This window comes from Thrips palmi, unplaced genomic scaffold, assembly GCF_012932325.1.
Source record: "Thrips palmi isolate BJ-2018 unplaced genomic scaffold, TpBJ-2018v1 HiC_scaffold_4, whole genome shotgun sequence".
NCBI lineage: Eukaryota > Metazoa > Arthropoda > Insecta > Thysanoptera > Thripidae > Thrips > Thrips palmi.
The window spans coordinates 7,575,887-7,587,664 of NW_023144631.1; positions in this window are offsets into that span (position 1 = coordinate 7,575,887).

Below are 11,778 nucleotides of genomic sequence, written 5' to 3' on the forward strand. Positions count from 1 at the left end.
ACACAAGACGAGGGTTGGAGAAACCGCTTCTCTCGTTGTTCTCGTTCCGGAACGACTGTGGGCCGGTCCGCATCCATCCTTCCAGCCCTTGCCCGGGCTTATCCTTGCCCGGGCTTATCCTTGCCCGGCCGTGCGCGCCATGTCAAAGCGGCGTTCCGTCTCTCTCGCACTCATGAGGCGTCCCACTCAGGTGCGAGAGAGACAAGGACCCTCGGAATCAGTCCGCAGCCTCCGTCTGCCGCGAGACACTGATCGAGAGGAACAAAAGCCCAATCGATTCGATTCGCGAGCACGGCCGCCACTTACAAGGGCCGCGTTTTCACTCTCCCCCCTCCCCCTCCCCCACCCCTTCAGGCCGTGCACTTCAATCTCGCAGCAGAGCCTCATCCGTCGCGTCCATATCCCTGATGAGATTTCAAGGACTCTCAGTGAAGGTACAAAAAAGTCGAGCAATGTCACACACACACTTCGACGAAGGACGCGAGGTGGAGGGGCGCGGCGGCGCGGCGAGGCCAAACCACGTCCGCAGCCGAAGCACTGGCGTTAGTTCCGCCATCTGCCGACTGATTCCGAGAGTCGCTCTGTCTCTCTCGCAGCCTTGGGGGGCGCCCCATGAGTGCGACGGAGACAGAGCGACGAAAGGAAGCTTCGGAATCAGCCGGCTGTGGTGGTGAGTGTGTGTGGGAGAGCGAGAGATATAGAGACCATGCAGCCCATTGTCTGATTGGTCCAAAAAAAAATTGCTGTGATATAAGAGCTGGACGGGGGAGGGGGCAAGCTGGTGGGTACGTCATCCAATACGGTGCCCGCCATAATTTTACCCCCCCCCCCTTCCCCCGGGGGGCACGTGTTACATGAGACTGCGTTTCTCTTTCGCGTTTTTATTTGTCAAGCACGACGGTGGCGCCATTCGTTCTGCGAACGGAGGCGGCCGAATTAGGTTGCCGATTCACACTCTGATGAAGCCACTCTGCCGCGCCCGATCCAAAAAGGAAGGGGAAGGGAAGCGCGTCTGTTAAAGACGGGCCGCGCACGCAACACCCGCCGCACTGTTTCTCTTTTCCAGAGTGTGTCGACCGGCGTCGACGCGGTGCTGCGCCCCCGGCCACGCCGCCGGCCACAGCGTCGCGGTTGGTCACGGCCTCCACCGCAAAACGCACGCGCTAACAGGAATGGAGCGCTGTCCAGTTGCCTGGAAATGGACTCGCTCAAAGGGCGGGCTCTGCGGACGGGGCGTTGGCAGCGCGTGCAGCGGGAGCAGCCCGCCTGGGGACGGCGACCGCCGGGCGGCGTGGTTTCCGGGAATCACTCTTTCATGCCGAGCTCTTCGACGAACCACAAACCCCGGGCCGGACGCTGCGCACGCTGCGACGCATCGTTTGACGGATGCGCGCACGCATGCGTGCATGGAGAGCGGCCAGAGCGGCCAGAGCGGCCGAGCGGCCAGAGCGGCCGAGCGGCCAGAGCGGCCGAGCGGCGTGTTCCACGTAAACTCTAGTATAATGCATCTGTACGTCAAGAGGACTTTTCAGCAGGCCAGGTCGGAATGGCTGTTGGTTGTTGGTGCACTCTGGCCGGGCCTAAAAAAAGAAACTCCGAGAGTGTGCCCGGCGCTCCATGCGCTCAATGATTGATGTTTCGTTTGGGGCGGCGAGGCTGGCGAGGCTGGCGAGGCTGGCCGGGCCTGGCGATGGGAGGCCGCAACCCGCCAACCCCAACTCGGACTGCAGCTGTGGGCTGCTGTGAGCGGGCGGCAGACGCCTGGCCCCGCCTGGCCTCGCCGAGCGTCGTGTTGCTGGCTGGAAGCACTCTGGTGGTAGTGCACTGTGGGCGGTCGGAACTTCCTCGTGAGCAATCCAGCGAGTTGCAGCGGGATCGGACGCGCGCCGGGCCCGGCAGCAGCGCCACTGACTGCACCAGTAACTTTCCTAGCTAAACAGACGCACCGCGCTGGGTGAACTAATAGCAGTCCTCGTGATTTCTCTTTCCACGGCAAGCCTGTGCTTTTAGTCCCAGTTCCCGACCATTTTGAAAAACAAGAGTCCTAACCACTGGTGGCACATTCAATCTGACGGGGCTGCCTCGAGAGGAAAAACACTCTTCGTCTCTTCGGACCTGAGTGTCCGAAGCCAAGGGTCGCGTTTCTCCGGCCCTCCCCTTCCCCCTCTCCCTCTGGCGAAGATATTGCTCCGTGTGCGGACGTCTGGACGACCTGAGGAACAGCCAGCTCGGTGGGGCGGCGGGGCCTCCAACACTGTCGCGTGTAACATTGTACGGCGTTTCCTTCCTCTTTTTTGTGTGGGTGTCCCCGTGCAAAACCCTTCTCCCTCGCCGTGTCGCTCTGTCGCTGTGCTTGAGCCACGCCCGCGCCTCGCCCGGCCTCGCCACTTCGTCGCCTTGCCCCGCTTCGCCGCGCCTTGCTCAGCTAGATTCATTGTCGCTGCAGCACGGCAAGCTCTGCAAGCTGTGCTGACGGGCGATTAAAATTCCTGCCGCCCGGAATCTGGCCGCGTCTCCGCCCACTCCACAAGGACGGCGGAGGGGCGGCGGAGGGGCGGCGACGGGCGGTGAAGGGGCGTCCTCGGCAGCTCATCACGCGTCGCGACGACATTAACACCGCCCTCGCCGTCGTGCCAAGTGCCGCCGCGCCCGATTCACCAGCACGCCTCTCGTGGATCATTCCTTTGCTACCCTTCCCGCGGCGCAGTGGGCACCGCGTCAGGGCGCGGGACTAGAGGAACGGGTTCGAGTCCCCACCGGGTCGCGGCCTTTTCTATACTCTGCGAATGCGGACGGGAAAGATTAACATCGGGATGCAACGGGTTCAAGGTTCAAAGGGCGGCTGGAGCACACCATGCAGGAGAGCGCCTAGCCTAGGCGCCCTGGAGCCTGGAGCAGCCCTGGAGCAGCCTCGAGCAGCCTCGCGAGCCCCGAGCGGGAGGTCACCCTCAGTAAGACGGATGGCGGACAGCGCGTCCCGGAGCGCCTCTCTGCCTGCCTGCCTGCCTGGCTGCCTGCCTGGCTGCCTGCCTGGCTGCCTGGCTGCCTGCCTGGCTGCCTGCCTGGCTGCCTGCCTGGCTGCCTGCCTGGCTGCCTGCCTGGCTGCCTGCCTGGCTGCCTGGCGGTGCCACGCGCGTGCTGGGACCTGGGCCGGGGAGGCCAGAGCCAGACAGCCAGACAGGCGGACAGCAAGATAGGGGCTCTCTTGCGAAGCGGCGCGCTCCGCCAGCCCCGCTACCCCTCCAGCGCTCACGCCAGGGTGGACAGGCAGGCAGGAAGGAAGGGGATCCAAAACAAGCTGCGCCGTGCCGTGTGCCGCGTCTGCCGGGTCGCTGCAGCCCGCCCCGTCGTCTCCGGGCCAATCTGTGTCATCCCCTGCGACGCGAATATAAGCGGCCTGCCCGAGGGGCGGGGGAAAGAGGGGGGAGGGGCATCGCAGAGTGGAGGAGCGGGCTTGCCATGCTGCTCCCAAAAGAAACACCGGCGGCGGGGCAACGAGATTTAATTTGCACTGGAAAATCGGGCGCAAATTGGGCGCTCCACTGGGAGTCAGCAAGTGCTGGAAGCAGCCTGGAAAGCTGCTGGAACGGAATAACGATGCCGGGCTGCCTCGCCCTGTTTGTCCGGGAGGTTCGTGTTCGTGCGCTGCGGGCGTCTCTCAGCCACCACGCCGTCGAGCCGCCGCCAAACAGGTGGCTGGCTGCTCGGGCTGGCTGCTCGGGCTGGCTGCTCGGGCTGGCTGCTCTGGCTGGCTGCTCGGGCTGGCTGCTCGGGCTGGCTGCTCTGGCTGGCTGCTCTGGCTGGCTGCTCGGGCTGGCTGCTCGGGCTGGCTGCTCGGGCTGGCTGCTCGGGCTGGCTGCTCGGGCTGGCTGCTCGGGCTGGCTTCTGCGGACTTATCCCGTTGGCCCTTTCTGCCTCGAAGCTCGCTTAGCTTCTCGCCCGGCCGACTGCCTGACTTCGGACCTAGTCCGGTCACTACTTGGTGTTCAAACAGGGCGCACGTAATCCCCCGCAGACCGACAGCAGCCAGCGTGGGCAAACACATACGCACACACGCGCACACACACACACACACACACACACACACACGCGCGCATACATACATACACACACGCACAGCACGAGCGGTGCGGCTTGGCAGGTGTGCAAAATTACACGCAAATAGGAGAGAAGTGACTCTCCGCGGTGAATAATGAATCCGATCGGACAGACAAAGGGTTGTTGCTGGCTCGGCGCGGCGCTTGGCGCGCCCGGCCGCCCGGCGCACACTCGCAGGGCCCGCAGGCACAGCCATTGTTCCGCTTACCGTTCGCGGCGCCCCCACGCCGCCCCCACGCCGCCCCCACGCCGCCCCCAAGCCGCCTCCACGCCGCCCCGCGAGCAGAAGGAAACCGAGGCTCTCCTTGCTGGCGCATTCATGAGCCAAAATCTAAAGGAGAGATGGCTGGAACCGCTATGGAACGGGTCTAGCTAGGACAACTCGTCCCAGTCGACTCGTTCCGGAGCAAATGCGTTCCCGGGTTATCTCATTCCCCCAGCTGGGCCCGTCCCAAATCGTCCCAAATTTAAAAAGAAAATTGGGTCACATTAATTTTATTGGTCTCTTTGTCGAGGGGTGAATCACTCAGCTTTCTGGTGTACACATGAGTACATGAGTACGGGTGAATACACCTTCTAACACTCACAAATTTCACATTTTAAACGTTTTTTTGGCTTGTTTTAACGGTTAAGATGACACACAACGCCAAATCGTGTAAAAACTGAGCGAATTTTGCTCTTTTTAAACTTGTGAGTACACTGAGTACAGGCTAATTTGTACACATGAGTACGCTTGTGATTCACCCCTCGCTCTTTGTCCTAAACCCTCCTGTTTAGAGGCGTCCAGTTACATTCTGGCCAATCGCCCTCAAGTAGGCCAAGACGTCGCCGTCCTCCTTGAACTCGCCGTAGCGGGCCTGGATTCTGGCGATGCGTGCGTCAGTTGCCACGTGATCGGAGTGTGGTCCCGTCCCGGCGCCGTTCCGTTCGCAGAGCGCGATCCTTGCGGTGTCCGCTAATTGGAACTCGAAGCGCACTGTATCGGACCGTTGTTGGCCGAGCTAGCGCACCGGCTGCGTCGGGCCTGGGGCGGACTGGGGACACACACGCGATCCGGTGGTCGTTGCTGCATCGCGCGCGGGGCGGCGGCGGACCGGGCCCCTGGGAGGACGGGGGGAGGGGCGGGAAAGGGGAAGGGGCTGACTGGTGGAGTAATTAGACTCGGTCAGGGAGGCCCTTGTCGCGGCTACCTTGCTCGCGCACCTCCAGCACACTGCATTGACTGGCCGAGCGGCAAATCGGAAAGTCGGTCTGCAGCCAACCATGAGCCAACTCTGCATACGCTGCACGCACGCACGCGGCGTTGCCACCTCAACCATTAGTGCAAGAGACATTCGACTATGAATTTTTAAATGTCAGTTTGAATGAATGAATGAATGAATGAATGAATGAACGAATGAATGAATGAATGAACGAATGAATGAACGAATGAATGAATGAATGAACGAATGAATGAATGAATGAATGAATGAATGAATGAATGAATGAATGAATGAATGAATGAATGAATGAATGAATGAATGAATGAATGAATGAATGACCGACTGACTGATAGACTGACTAAATGACCCTGCTACACTCCAGTAATTACTGCCCCCGGTGTGCGAGGTGGTGGCTATCGGGGGAGAGACGAGGCCCCCACCGCCACCATCACCGCCACGACCACGGGCACCACATCGCCACCACCCCACGGACGGGGAGCAGTGGGGTGGATCGTGTTGCGTCCTGGTGACGTCCCATCCCTCCCCGCCGTCCCGGTGTCGCCCCGACGGCCCCGACGGCCCCGACGGCCCCGACGGCCCCGACGGCCCCGACGGCCTCGACGGCCCCGACGGCCCCGACGGCCCCGACGGCCCCGACGGCCCCGACGGCCCCGACGGCCCCGACGGCCCCCGATGACGTCCTCGGGGGATACAACATCGAGAGGGGCGCCGTCGGGCTGGAGTGGCCTCTCCATCCAGGGCCGCGGGCTCCATGGAGTGGCGCAGGCTGCTTTGACGTGTGCGGAGGTGGAGAGAGAGTGGGCGAACGGAAACGTCCTGTAATGAGTCGGTAGGGGGCGTGCAGAATGAGTGGCAAGGCCCTCGGCAAGGCCCTCGGCAAGGACTCGACTCCCCGGTTAACTACGCCACTGTAATGCGGGGGTCGGTCGGTCCGAGTGGCGCCGCTTCACGCACGGCACTGAATCATGCGGCCGCACCGGTCGGCTTATTGGCAGTGCCCCAGTCAATCCTTTGTCTCTCTCGCACGGACGGGGCGGCCCGAAGCAGAGCGAGAGCGGCAGCGCGGCGAATGAAGCACCGTTCGGAATCGGACTTGTGGTCCTCGAGGCTCTCTCCGTGAAAGGCCAAGCCGAGGGCACCGAGGGCCGCCGGGCTGGACCGCGGCGGAGGAGCGGGGCTTGAGCAGGGCGAGGCACTCTCGTTCCTACAAACCAGCGCGTCGGCTCCACTCGCGCACCATGGCGTGGGGTGGGAGTGGTTTGGGGGTCTTCCTGGGCTGCAGCCATGGCGATGCGTCGTAAAGGAATCTCGGCGGGATCCGCAGGCGAAACCCGAACCGGTGCCGTGGGCCCCGGCTCCTCTCTTGTCTGGAAACTCCTCGAAATGAGTCTATGTAGCTTGACCCACCTCAAAGTTGACCTACCTATATATTAATTAATAAAAATATTAATATAAATATTAGAATATAAATATGGGAATAAAAATAGGAGTAATATAAATATTACCAAAAAAAGTTGACCCACCCCAGAGTTGACCTACCCTATATTTTTGACTTGACCGACGAAGCGCGACGGCCTCGCAGCAGGGGAATCGCAACAGTGTCGCGGCAGGGGAAGAGCGACAGTGTCGCGGCAGGGGAAGCGCGACAGTGTCGCGGCAAAGGAAGCGCGACAGTGTCGCGGCAAAGGAAGCGCGACAGTGTCGCGGCAGGGGAAGCGCGACGGTGTCGCGGCAGGGGAAGCGCGACGGTGTCGCGGCAGGGGAAGCGCGACGGTGTCGCGGCAGGGGAAGCGCGACAGTGTCGCGGCAGGGGAAGCGCGACAGTGTCGCGGCAAAGGAAGCGCGACAGTGTCGCGGCAGGGGAAGCGCGACGGTGTCGCGGCAGGGGAAGCGCGACGGTTTCGCGGCAGGGGAAGCGCGACGGTGTCGCGGCAGGGGAAGCGCGACAGTGTCGCGGCAGGGGAAGCGCGACAGTGTCGCGGCAGGGAAGCGCGACAGTGTCGCGGCAGGGGAAGCGCGACAGTGTCGCGGCAGGGGAAGCGCGACAGTGTCGCGGCAGGGGAAGCGCGACAGTGTCGCGGCAGGGGAAGCGCGACAGTGTCGCGGCAGGGGAAGCGCGACAGTGTCGCGGCAGGGAAGCGCGACAGTGTCGCGGCAGGGGAAGCGCGACAGTGTCGCGGCAAAGAAAGCGCGACAGTGTCGCGGCAGGGGAAGCGCGAAGGCCTCGCGGCAGGGAAAGCGCGACAGTGTCGCGGCAAAGGAAGCGCGATAGTGTCGCGGCAGGGGAAGCGCAACAGTGTCGCGGCAGGGGAAGCGCGACGGCCTCGCGGCCAGGGCCGCCGGAAGTACTTTCTGGTGGGGGGGGGGCGAAATTTTTATGAAAAATTGTTGGGTTGCCTACCGTTAAGGGGCAACACCCAATACGGTTTAGACTTCTCTAATAGTGTTTCAAATCCAGCAAACGAAGCAAGCTTAAAGCGAAAATTCACACAATTCTAGACTTTAACACAACTTTTGCCATTTTTAGAGCTTAATCACACGCTTTATTGGTGGGCGAAGCGAGCCAAACGGCAAAATAATGGAGGAAAATTAAGAAAACCTGCGAGCGAAGCGAGCAAGAAGCCAAAAATCAAAGAATTTGCGACATTGCTATATTTTTCTCTCTATTTCGAGCTCAAAATGGCACTTTAGTGTCTGAAAGTGGGGGGGGGGGCGATGCCAAACAGCGAGGCTGCGCCAGCGTCAAACAGCAAGGCTGTGCCAGCGTCAAACAGCAAGGCTGTGCCAGCGTCAAACAGCGAGGCTGTGCCAGCGTCAAACAGCGAGGCTGTGCCAGCGTCAAACAGCGAGGCTGTGCCAGCCTCACACAGCGAGGCTGTGCCAGCGTCAAACAGCGAGGCTGTGCCAGCGTCAAACAGCGAGGCTGTGCCAGCGTCAAACAGGGAGGCTGTGCCAGCGTCAAACAGCGAGGCTGTGCCAGCCTCCCACAGCGAGGCTGTGCCAGCGTCAAACAGCGAGGCTGTGCCAGCGTCAAACAGCGAGGCTGTGCCAGCCTCACACAGCGAGGCTGTGCCAGCGTCAAACAGCGAGGCTGTGCCAGCGTCAAACAGCGAGGCTGTGCCAGCGTCAAACAGCGAGGCTGTGCCAGGGTCAAACAGCGAGGCTGTGCCAGCGTCAAACAGCGAGGCTGTGCCAGCGTCAAACAGCGAGACTGTGCCAGCGTCAAACAGCGAGGCTGTGCCAGCCTCACACAGCGAGGCTGTGCCAGCGTCAAACAGCGAGGCTGTGCCAGCGTCAAACAGCGAGGCTGTGCCAGCCTCACACAGCGAGGCTGTGCCAGCCTCACACAGCGAGGCTGTGCCAGCGTCAAACAGCGAGGCTGTGCTAGCGTCAAACAGCGAGGCTGTGCCAGCGTCAAACAGCGAGGCTGTGCCAGCGTCAAACAGCGAGGCTGTGCCAGCCTCACACAGCGAGGCTGTGCCAGCGTCAAACAGCGAGGCTGTGCCAGCGTCAAACAGCGAGGCTGTGCCTACCTCACACAGCGAGGCTGTGCCAGCGTCAAACAGCGAGGCTGTGCCAGCGTCAGACAGCGAGGCTGTGCCTACCTCACACAGCGAGGCTGTGCCAGCGTCAAACAGCGAGGCTGTGCCAGCGTCAAACAGCGAGGCTGTGCCAGCCTCACACAGCGAGGCTGTGCCAGCCTCACACAGCGAGGCTGTGCCAGTCACACAGCGAGGCTCTGCCAGCGTCAAACAGCGAGGCTGTGCCAGCCTCACACAGCGAGGCTGTGCCAGCGTCAAACAGCGAGGCTGTGCCAGCGTCAAACAGCGAGGCTGTTCCAGCCTCACACAGCGAGGCTGTGCCAGCGTCAAACAGCGAGGCTGTGCCAGCGTCAGACAGCGAGGCTGTGCCAGCGTCAAACAGCGAGGCTGTGCCAGCGACAAACAGCGAGGCTGTGCCAGCCTTACACAGCGAGGCTGTGCCAGCGTCAAACAGCGAGGCTGTGCCAGCGTCAAACAGCGAGGCTGTGCCAGCCTCACACAGCGAGGCTGTGCCAGCCTTACACAGCGAGGCTGTGCCAGCGTCAAACAGCGAGGCTGTGCCAGCGTCAAACAGCGAGGCTGTGCCAGCCTCACACAGCGAGGCTGTGCCAGCGTCACACAGCGAGGCTGTGCCAGCCTCACACAGCGAGGCTGTGCCAGCGTCAAACAGCGAGGCTGTGCCAGCGTCAAACAGCGAAGCTGTGCCTGCCTCACACAGCGAGGCTGTGCCAGCCTCACACAGCGACGCTGTGCCAGCGTCAAACAGCGAGGCTGTGCCAGCCTTACACAGCGAGGCTGTGCCAGCATCAAACAGCGAGGCTGTGCCAGCGTCAAACAGCGAGGGTGTGCCAGCGTCAAACAGCGAGGCTGTGCCAGCCTTACACAGCGAGGCTGTGCCAGCGTCAAACAGCGAGGCTGTGCCAGCGTCAAACAGCGAGGCTGTGCCAGGGTCAAACAGCGAGGCTGTGCCAGCGTCAAACAGCGAGGCTGTGCCAGCGTCAAACAGCGAGACTGTGCCAGCGTCAAACAGCGAGGCAGTGCCAGCCTCACACAGCGAGGCTGTGCCAGCGTCAAACAGCGAGGCTGTGCCAGCGTCAAACAGCGAGGCTGTGCCAGCGTCAAACAGCGAGGCTGTGCCAGCCTCACACAGCGAGGCTGTGCCAGCGTCAAACAGCGAGGCTGTGCCAGCGTCAAACAGCGAGGCTGTGCCAGCGTCAACAGCGAGGCTGTGCCAGCGTCAAACAGCGAGGCTGTGCCAGCGTCACACAGCGAGGCGGTGCCAGCCTCAAACAGCGAGGCTGTGCCAGCGTCAAACAGCGAGGCTGTGCCAGCGTCAACAGCGAGGCTGTGCCAGCCTCAACAGCGAGGCTGTGCCAGCGTCAAACAGCGAGGCTGTGCCAGCGTCAAACAGCGAGGCTGTGCCAGCGTCAAACAGCGAGGCTGTGCCAGCTCACACAGCGAGGCTGTGCCAGCGTCAAACAGCGAGGCTGTGCCAGCGTCAAACAGCGAGGCTGTGCCAGCGTCAACAGCGAGGCTGTGCCAGCAGCACAACAGCGAGGCTGTGCCAGCCTCACACAAACAGCGAGGCTGTGTGCAGCGTCAAACAGCGAGGCTGTGCCAGCGTCAAACAGCGAGGCTGTGCCAGCCTCACACAGCGAGGCTGTGCCAGCTCACACAGCGAGGCTGTGCCAGCGTAACAGCGAGGCTGTGCCAGCGTCAAACAGCGAGGCTGTGCCAGCCTCACACAGCGAGGCTGTGCCAGCGTCAAACAGCGAGGCTGTGCAGCCTCACACAGCGAGCTGTGCCAGCGTCAAACAGCGAGGCTGTGCCAGCGTCAAACAGCGAGGCTGTGCCAGCCTCACACAGCGAGGCTGTGCCAGCGTCAAACAGCGAGGCTGTACCAGCGTCAAACAGCGAGGCTGTGCCAGCGTCAAACAGCGAGGCTGTGCCAGCGTCAAACAGCGAGGCTGTGCCAGCGTCAAACAGCGAGGCTGTGCCAGCGTCAAACAGCGAGGCTGTGCCAGCGAGGCTGTGCCAGCCTCCCACAGCGAGGCTGTGCCAGCCTCACACAGCGAGGCTGTGCCAGCGTCAAACAGCGAGGCTGTGCCAGCGTCCAACAGCGAGGCTGTGCCAGCGTCAAACAGCGAGGCTGTGCCAGCGTCAAACAGCGAGGCTGTGCCAGCCTAACACAGCGAGGCTGTGCCAGCGTCAAACAGCGAGGCTGTGCCAGCGTCAAACAGCGAGGCTGTGCCAGCGTCAAACAGCGAGGCTGTGCCAGCGTCAAACAGCGAGGCTGTGCCAGCGTCAAACAGCGAGGCTGTGCCAGCGTCAAACAGCGAGGCTGTGCCAGCGTCAAACAGCGAGGCTGTGCAGCCTCACACAGCGAGGCTGTGCCAGCGTCAAACAGCGAGGCTGTGCCAGCCTCACACAGCGAGGCTGTGCCAGCCTCACACAGCGAGGCTGTGCCAGCCTCACACAGCGAGGCTGTGCCAGCGTCAAACAGCGAGGCTGTGCCAGCCTCCCACAGCGAGGCTGTGCCAGCGTCACACAGCGAGGCTGTGCCAGCGTCAAACAGCGAGGCTGTGCCAGCGTCAAACAGCGAGGCTGTGCCAGCGTCAAACAGCGAGGCTGTGCCAGCGTCAAACAGCGAGGCTGTGCCAGCGTCAAACAGCGAGGCTGTGCCAGCCTCACACAGCGAGGCTGTGCCAGCGTCAAACAGCGAGGCTGTGCCAGCGTCAAACAGCGAGGCTGTGCCAGCGTCAAACAGCGAGGCTGTGCCAGCGTCAAACAGCGAGGCTGTGCCAGCGTCAAACAGCGAGGCTGTGCCAGCCTCACACAGCGAGGCTGTGCCAGCGTCAAACAGCGAGGCTGTGCCAGCGTCAAACAGCGAGGCTGTGCCAGCGTCAAACAGCGAG